The 10081-nt window shown below is 39.0% G+C and overlaps 1 non-coding gene across 1 annotated transcript; it reads right to left on the bottom strand.

Moving 5' to 3' along the window:
- Positions 1–4215: 4215 nt before the first annotated feature.
- On the bottom strand, positions 4216–4304 carry trnay-gua (transfer RNA tyrosine (anticodon GUA)). Its single transcript is given in 2 exon segments — positions 4216–4251; positions 4268–4304. It is a non-coding gene; the product is annotated as a tRNA-Tyr (tRNA).
- Positions 4305–10081: the final 5777 nt, after the last annotated feature.

Below are 10081 nucleotides of genomic sequence, written 5' to 3'. Positions count from 1 at the left end.
ATTTACGACACTGAGGAAGATTTAAAAGCAACTCGAAAGCAGCATGGTCAGTCTACTCTATTATCATTAAATAACTTTCTGAGTATTAAAAATAATACATATAAACTGTTAAGGCACATACTATTTAAACTCAACTTTAGTTGAGCTTTCCATATGTAAAGTTTTGAAGTCTAAGGGTTTTAATTTTCAAAATTAGGTGTCTAATTCAGGGGCTGTATGGAAAGTGGGCGCAACGTACAGGACAGGGCTTTAATTTACATATAACTTTGAAAACAGTGCAATGGTCTGAAAGGAATATGTGGGGAGATCAGTTTCACATTTTCTCCTTGCAGCAGCTGTAAGGAGTCATAGACTTGCATTATGGTCCAGGCTTTACAGGAAACAACATAAGAATTCGTGATTTGTTGAATTGTTAGACACAAACAACAGCAGGTCATCAGTATGACTGCAAACTATATTATCTTTGTGGAAAAATAATAAATAGACAGTTTCTTAGCGATTACTGGTTTGCACCACTTGGGTTGATGTTACATAAGGTTTTGTAATATGTAACTCCACATTAGCACTCCATCTTGATTGTTTATAGTTCAATTAAATTTGTATTTCCTCAGTGTAAGGTAATACATCTGTGCTTTGTGTGACCAACATAAATAAATAAACTTTGCCCATGTACTTATTTCTGGACCTTTTCTTCAAAGACCAAACATTTGTCTTCCAGAAACAAGAACTTATCTTTGGAGCAATGGAAGAATGAACCACATGTTAACATTTACAATCTTATCAGCAATTATACACTGATTTATGAATCTACCCTTATCAAAAAGAAGTATACTTCAAGTTCATTTTATTAAGTATACTTAAGTAAAGTTAAAGTATATTTCCTTAAGTATACTTTTGTGTACCAATTATACTGATATTAATGTACTTACAGTATACTTGTAAGTAAACTAATCTAATACTTCTTGGGACTAAACTGGCCCACTTTTAGTTTATAAACAGTATACTTTAAGTCTAAGAGAAGTAAACTTTGAGTATACAACTAGTATTTTTTATTTTGTACTGCATACCACAAGTAAACTTGTATACTAATAGTTTACTGGTTCTATACTTGTAGTCCACTCTTTAGTTTACAAAAGCATACTTCATAGTATACTGGAAATATACTATGAGTTTACTTGTTTTATATTTCGAGTCCACTTTTCAGTTTACTAAAGTATACTTTGTAGTATACTGAAAATATACTATTGGTTTACTCGTTACACACTTCTAGTCCACTTTTTAGTTTATAAAAGTATACTTTATAGCACATTGGAAATATACTATTAGTTACTGGTTATATACCGTACATCTAGTCCACTTTTTAGTTTTGAAGTATACCGCAGTTACCCTTCTAGGTATACTTTAGTTTTCTAGCCCTAACCCTTACCTCATGCACACTACCAGTAGATAACTTAAGTGTTTTATACTTTAAGTTACAATGAAGTTATAAAGGTAAGAATTCACAAAATAACAACAGATACTCAGGATTAAGAACATATTCATTTTCTTTAAAAATCTAAATTTAAAGCAACATTATATTAAATGCCAAAGTATAAAAACATGTTATTCCATGAAATCGAGTCGTACATGGGCTGATATTCAACAAGGCGCATAGCACCGAGATGGCTATAAGCCATGTACAACAAGATTGAGTGGAATAACTGTTTTATTCGATCCACATTCACTGTATTTTGAGAAACAGAGCATTTTTATTTTTTGCAAATTCGATAAATAAAATCTTATTCAAAACGTCTGACAAAATAATTTCCCTTTGGAATGTAAACAAACCGGCAAAATGACAGGAGCAATTTGTGAAAAATGCTATTATAATAATTCTTGAAAAATAAAAAAAGATACGTTCTCACCATCAAATACTTTTACTCCATATTTTGTTGCTTTTTAATTTTTTTAGGGTTTTGTTTTCAAGTAGAGTTTTTATTTCGTCCTCGGTTGGTTCAGCAAGATGCTCCGCCATTTTGTTTTTCTCTACTCACAGTATACAGTATGAGCTGATATCCTAGTAGTAGAGTTGTCAATCAGAACATGCGATTGCTCATATCCAGTGAATGTGGATACAATAAAAATCAAATATACTATGCACTGAGAGGCACCGGTAATTGTGGATTCTCCAAGGTGATTGGCATAGTACTATTTTCTGAGGGGCTGAGCCTCTCACTGCCTGGTATATTTGATTAATAATTGTGTATCATTAGGGCAGAATCCAAGATTCTGTTGGTGAATATGTGTTGTGCACTAAGGACTGTATACCAGTTACTGCAATTTAAATATAAATTAAAAATATAAGTTAGAAAGAACAGTTTATGAACAAACTTTAATTTGGCTTGTCAAAACAGATTAGCAGGTTACATACAGCAAATTAAGAAAAGAGGATGCTTGTAGCATTATCATTTGACTTTTTGTTTGCTATCAGTTTGAAAAGCAGATATGTTGGTTTGGTCAATAGATTTTTTTTTCTTTGCTAACATTATTACAGCTTGGTTATTAAAGGAGTAGCAAAAGAAAAAGAAAGAAACATCACACACTTGTGAAATTTCCTCTCTGCATTTAACCCATCTGAAGCAGTGAACACACACTTGCACACCTACCCAGAGGTTACGCTTCCCAAAATCGTTCATAACTCATGATTTGAGTCAAAATTTGTTCAAAACTTAGTTTATGTTACTCTTTTTTTTCTCAAAAGCCGTCCAGATACTACATTCCTGTGGTTTGTTACCCCACTAAAAGCAATCCACTATTTTATCTGCAATCAGTACAAGTGGCTTGTGATCAAAATTGTCCTGGCTCTACTCCTACTCGCCATTGTGGCCCTGTTCCTCTACAGTATGCCTGCCTGGTTACATGGCCAAGAAACTTCTTGGAGCCTAAGTAATGAAAAAAACAGGCTTAATTTTTTATCTCTAAAATCCATCAATAGAGATCTTGCAGTCACGTGACCGGAAAGTACACAACCGCCATCATGTCGGTCAAAAACACCGCTGAATACTGCTGCATTCGTGTACAGAATGGATCAATTTCAACCGACGGACTACACGGCTCATTTTTCTAATGAACAGATAACTAGATATATGTCTAAAATAAACGACCTACAGATTAGTGACCCTTATGGCTTTCCGGACGGAGTTTTCACGACCGGATTTTGAACTGCCAGCGGAATACCCTGACGTGTATGATTACCTCATCAACTTTCCCTCGCTGTTCAGTGGTGAAGCACTGCGTGCTTATAAATCTCTGGACAGTTTTCTTTACAGAAATTCAGGATTTGTCAGCGACTCAGATGTGGCATCTTGTAAACAATAAAATGTTTACACTGGATGGGTAAGTCACTTAAGTATTGAGTATAGCACTGACCAGCCGATTATAGAATAAGGTAATTCCAAATCGTCCGTCTTGTTTACATGGATCTGGCATTGGAGAGGTAGAGGCTTGGCAGTGGAGGTTTGAGTAGCTGTTTTCTGAGCTTAGTCAACAGGCCGGCTCTGCCTGTAGCCTCGCTTTTGCTTCCGCTCCCGGCGCCGCCTCCTTCGCTTTGCTTCCGATAACAATCCATGGAGACCCCACTGGTCTCGCAATCTGGTCTCGTCCGGAATGTTTTTTTTTTTCTCGTCCGGAATGTTGTGCATGCGATGGAAATCGCTACAAACCGTCATTTTCTGCTGGAAACCAATGTCCAGTAAGTCCATACGGTTGTAGTGGATATTGAAGTCCGGTACAGACAAACAACACGCAAAAATACACACAAAAAACATAAAAACGTGCACAGGTAGGGAGAGCTTGTAGCCGCAGCCGTTGTAGTAGAATTGTATATAGTAGGGTTTTCCAGAAGAAAAGGTAGAAGTAAAAGCAGAAGTAGAACCAAAAGTAGAAGTAGAAGGCGGAATATGGTGTTTGACCTACAAGATGGCGTCTGTCACAATCTGGATCGGCTGTGACGTCACATGCAAGATCTCTATATCCACTACAACCGTATGGACTAAGGTGTACCCAGCCTTTCGCCCATAGTCAGCTGGGATAGGCTCTGGCTTGCCTGCGACCCTGTAGAACTATGCTATTCAGAAATAACAGACAGTAGAATGCCGTAATTTATTAATCAGAATCAAGGATTCAACATAATAACAAATACTGCACTTGATTAAAAATAACAATAAATTAAAAGTTTCCTTCGAGCCGGATTCGAACCAGCGACCTAAGGATCTCCGTGATTATCCCTCTACAGTCCTCCGCTCTACCAACTGAGCTATCGAAGGCCACAGACACCACCTAACAACAATATCCTATAAACTACATTAATGAATGATTTTAGCAATATACAAACTCTATAATTTCTATAAATTAGTGATGCGTTGTCGAAGTTTTGAACTTGTAAAATTTCCTTCCGGAACAAAAATAATCCTAAGCACAAAACAAAGACCGCAGCGACATCTAGCGGCCTCCAGTAATTCACGAGTCAAAACAAAATCATTAATAAAAGTAACGGCCAAATAGACTGGTACCAAAATTCAAAAAAGTGCTTATTTAAGGAGTTAAAGGCATTTTTGAGACAAAGTCGGCAAACAGTCTTATTTTGTCAATTTGGGTGTGCCGAATTCAAATCTGCAATATGCCGAGCTCTATCTGACCTCTGTTGACCTCTAGATGTCATTGAACTTTGGGCCTGTAAACGTCTCAGCTGAACCCAGTTTCTCAGCTTTCTAAGGAATGAAATGTACTAAAATGATTAATGAAGTTAGCAAATGGCCTTGTTTGTTAAATGTTTGGGTGCTGAATTCATTTTTCATTTGTAAAACGACATATGACCTCTGATAACCTCAAGGTCATTAAACTTGGCCTATAGGCCTATGCATTTAACGGCATTTTTAAACTGACTTTACTCCCCCAAAAAGAATATGAACAGACAAAAAACAAATAGAAAGGAACAAATACAACATTAAATGCCAGTCCATGTACATGTGACTTACTTTTCACAATGAGAATGCCTAGGCGATCACCTTACATAACACTGCATTACATTTAGCGGTTATTGTTTATACAAAGCTACTGAAAAAAGGACAGATTCAGCAGCATACAAAATGTGGGGGCATACAGGGTATACAGGTTAATCAGGGTTAGTATATATGAGAGTTTTTTTCTTTGTTGTTTGTTTTTTGTAAAGGCTTTACCCCGTTTAAAACAAAACAAAAAACAAACAACAAAGAAAAAAACTCTCATATATACTCATCTCATTATCTCTAGCCGCTTTATCCTGTTCTACAGGGTCGCAGGCAAGCTGGAGCCTATCCTAGCTGACTAACATCTCTCTCCATTACTTTCCTTTCTACTATTCCTTCCCCATACACTGATTTCCCATCTTACTTTCCAGAAAACTGCCAAAGACCAGACAAAACAAGGAATCAATAAATATCATCAGAGCAGACTTGACCTCATTCTTGGCATTACAGTAAGGCAGGCCTACTGGGTTTGAATTAAATGATAGCTAACGTTAAGCTAGCTGATGCATCTCCTAACATTGACTAGCCAGCTAACTGCACTAACATTTCCATTGGGACAAAAAAAAACCCTGTCCTGTGGGGAAATTCTGACTGACTTTCCGCTTCTTTGTAAAGAATGTCCTTATGTCCATTGTGTCTGGGGAGGAGCAAATGCTGCAAACAATTCATCATCAACCAAGAATACCCCATTAGGCTAAGCTTATTTCACTGTTTAGTTGAACATTAATTTAACGTGTCCTAGGGTTAATTTTGAGGGCAGATAACAAAAGAATAAGGTTTTAGCAAAAGCTAGACATTGTGAGGTGGCAATGGGGCTGACGTCACCTCCTCCACTTTCCAGCAGCTGCACCAACATTTCTGTGCTCGCGCTGAGATTCGCTTCCCTCGCGCGCGGTGAGCTGTTGTAGGGAGCGCCCGGAAACCCCGGAGTGGATTGTCAGTGCTCTGTGTTTTCTCTCTTATCCATCAAGTGGAATGGATTCTTTCACGAAGCAATAGAAACGGCGCTGGGTGAAATCATATTTTATGTTAAATGTGGGCGGGTCCAAACGAAGAATTATGAAATGTGAGGTGGACATGTCCCCTTCACATTCAATGGTGGCGACGCCCATGATAAAACTTCATTATGAGTATGCAGGGGCGCCGCTAGAAATCTTGGGCCCTATGAAAGATTACAATTTATGGCCCCCCCGGTAAAATTTTCAAGCTCAAGCAACTGAATTTGAAGTCTGTTTTTGGCTGGCACTTTTACTTTACTACGCGTGTGATCAGCTACCTAGCAAGTTTAGGTGATACAATTATTTGGTATATGAACATTTTAAGGGTGGCACGGTGGTGTAGTGGTTAGCGCTGTCGCCTCACAGCAAGAAGGTCCTGGGTTCGAGCCCCGGGGCCGGCGAGGACCTTTCTGTGTGGAGTTTGCATGTTCTCCCTGTGGGTTTCCTCCGGGTGCTCCGGTTTCCCCCACAGTCCAAAGACATGCAGGTTAGGTTAACTGGTGACTCTAAATTGACCGTGAATGGTTGTCTGTGTCTATGTGTCAGCCCTGTGATGACCTGGTGACTTGTCCAGGGTGTACCCTGCCTTTCGCCTGTAGTCAGCTGGGATAGGCTCCAGCTTGCCTGCGACCCTGTAGAAGGATAAAGCGGCTAGAGATGATGAGATGAACATTTTAAATGCAGAATTAGACTGAATAGACTGTTGCCTTAAAATGAACATTCCATGATATATATATAATGAGCAACTATTATTAGGCCACTCAGTAGCCTATGGAGTTCATTCAATCCAAATGTTTGTGTTGAGAGAAATTGCATGCATCACTGTATCAGTATGGATTTATAACATTCTGTATGCACATTATGGATACTCCAGAGCCCTCCAGCAAACATCATCAATAATCAGGATTACAAAATGTATTCCTTTGTTTCCTCCATTTATTGACTTATTGTATGTGATCAAATCTATGCCTTGATGAATAACTACACTAGTTTTTTGATACAATCACAGTGCACTGCAAGAAATCCACTAAGTGTTTTTGGTTTCTTTTAGGCATCACACATTTATTAGAAAACACAGCAAATGTTCAAATATTCAAGTTAAATACTTAGCAACAGTATCAATAAATCCACACATGAACAATGGCAAAACATCTAGATTTAATTATACAATAAAGATATCTATGAAAAAAGGTGATTTTTTTTTCACACACAGTGTGATATCCAGACTTCATAATTTATCACACCTGCTCCTGCTTAGCAACTTCTAGAATGTACACCTCTGTTGCGTGCAGAGAGAAACTGACAGCTGCTCTAAACTGCGCTAATCCCGCTCCCAGAATCACACTGTACCATTAGTAAAAAGGGTGGAGGGGTGAAATGACAAGATCATAAATAATTCAAGAAAAATGTTATAGCAAATCATAACCATGTATAATTTGCATATTTTAACAGATGAAATGAAATATTTTATTTCAAAAACTTACACAAGGCAATACTATTAAAACAATATTAATATCCCTCACAGGGCCCCCCTGTCAGTGCCAGGCCCTTAGAATCGTCCTAACTTCCCCCCCAGCGGCGCCCCTGTGAGTATGTAGTGTCCGTAGGCCCTCGATACATGGCTCCATATATCTGGGTTGTTTTTTTTTTTTAAATGTAGGTCCTTTCAGTACCACATTCCCAATATATTTGGCAGCAAAAATAATCACTTTACTTCTTGAAACTGCTTCGTCAAATTTTGACCATTTTTGCAACACAATGCTGATTGTGCTGTAGCCGAGAGCAAGTGGCAGACAAGGTGGTGGAGCATCTCCATCTTCAGTCATACAGGTTTTCAACATTCATCTCATCTCATTATCTCTAGCCGCTTTATCCTGTTCTACAGGGTCGCAGGCAAGCTGGAGCCTATCCCAGCTGACTACGGGCGAAAGGCGGGGTACACCCTGGACAAGTCGCCAGGTCATCACAGGGCTGACAGACACAGACAACCATTCACGCTCACATTCACACCTACGGTCAATTTAGAGTCACCAGTTAACCTAACCTGCATGTCTTTGGACTGTGGGGGAAACTGGAGCACCCGGAGGAAACCCACGCGGACATGGGGAGAACATGCAAACTCCGCACAGAAAGGCCCTCGTTGGCCATGGGGCTCAAACCCAGACCTTCTTGCTCTGAGGCGACAGTGCTAACCACTACACCACCGTGCCGCCCGGATTAGCAGTTAATTTGAAGGTGAAATTAGAGTCTGGTGTTTTCAATCAATGGGACGACAATCAGGTGTGAGCGGGCACCCTGTTTTATTTAAAGAACAGGGCTCTATCAAAGTCTGATCTTCACAACACACGTTTGTGGAAGTGCATCATGACACAAAAAAAAAGGAGATTTCTGAGGACCTCAGAAAAATTGATGCTCATCAGGCTGGAAAAGGTTACAAAACCATCTCTAATGAGTTTGGACTCCACCAATCCACAGTCAGACAGATTGTGTACAAATAGAGGAAATTCAAGACCACTGTTACCCTCCCCAGGAGTGGTTGACCAACAAAGATCACTCCAAGAGCAAGGCGTGTAATAACCGGCGAGACCACAAAGGACCCCAGGGTAACGTCTAAGCAAATGAAGGCCTCTCTCACATTGGTTAATGTTCATGAGTCCACCATCAGGAGGGCACTGAACAACAATGGTGTGCATGGCAGGGTTACAAGGTGAAAGCCACTGCTCTCCAAAAAGAACATTGCTGCTTGTCTGCAGTTTGCTAAAGATCATGTGGACAAGCCAGAAGGCTATTGGAAAAATGTTTTGTGGATGGATGAGACCAAAATAGAACTTTTCGGTTTAAATGAGAAGCATTATGTTTGGAGAAAGGAAAAACACTGCATTCCAGCATAAGAACCTTATCCCATCTGTGAAACATGGTGGTGGTAGTATCATGGTTTGGGCCTGTTTTGCTGCATCTGGGCCAGGACAGCTTGCCATCGTTGATGGAACAATGAATTCTGAATTATACCAGCTAATTCTAAAGGAAAACGTCAGGACATCTGTCCATGAACGGAATCTCAAGAAAAGGTGGGTTATGCAGCAAGACAACAATCCTAAGCACACAAGTCATTCTACCAGAGAATAAAGTGGAATGGCCAAGTCAAAGTCCTGACCTTAATCCAATCGAAATGTTGTGGAAGGACCTGAAGCGAGCAGTTCATGTGAGGAAACCCACTGAAATTCCAGAGTTGAAGCTGTTCTGTACGGAGGAATGGGCTAAAATTCCTCCAAGCCAGTGTGCAGGACTGATCAACAGTTACCGGAAATGTTTAGTTGCAGTTATTGCTGCACAAGGGGGTCACACCAGATACTGAAAGCAAAGGTTCACATACTTTTGCCACTCACAGATATGTAATACTGGATCATTTTCCTCAATAAATAAATGACCAAGTATAATATTTTTGTCTCATTTGTTTAACTGGGTTCTCTTTATCTATTTTTAGGACTTGTATGAAAATCTGATTATGTTTTAGGTCATATTTATGCAGAAATAGAAAATTCTAAAGGGTTCACAAATTTTCAAGCACCACTGTAAATCACAACCAAGAAGAAAAAGAACGGCTACAGATAAATCTCAAACTCTACACACATTCGCTCTTTCCACACTGGATAGCAAACTATATAATGGCATAAACGCAGTCTTTAAAATGCACAGGGTGGTTTGCTTGTCTAAATCACTCAAATATTAAAAATATAAGACCAGAGATAACAGGTCTCTACTGCAACCTTAGCATGTCCTTTTATAAGAATCTGCCACACACAAATCCAATACAAACCTTAACAAATTCTTAATAACCCTTAGATACACATTTTAGTGCACACAGACATGTGGGCTATACAAAATATTTTATTGTGGCACATGAAAACACACTTGCATCATAAGACTGAGTAGTGGGTACACAGTTTTTATTTACTGACAGGCAACATAAAATTTCTCCCTTAATTACGGATTAAAGAGTTCACAATTAAGAACTGGTTTACAACAGTGACGTGCAGT

Source organism: Neoarius graeffei, chromosome 11 (assembly GCF_027579695.1).
Source record: "Neoarius graeffei isolate fNeoGra1 chromosome 11, fNeoGra1.pri, whole genome shotgun sequence".
Lineage (NCBI taxonomy): Eukaryota > Metazoa > Chordata > Actinopteri > Siluriformes > Ariidae > Neoarius > Neoarius graeffei.
Note: the sequence above shows the minus strand (reverse complement) of the source record. Positions and strands in the feature narration are given on the sequence as shown.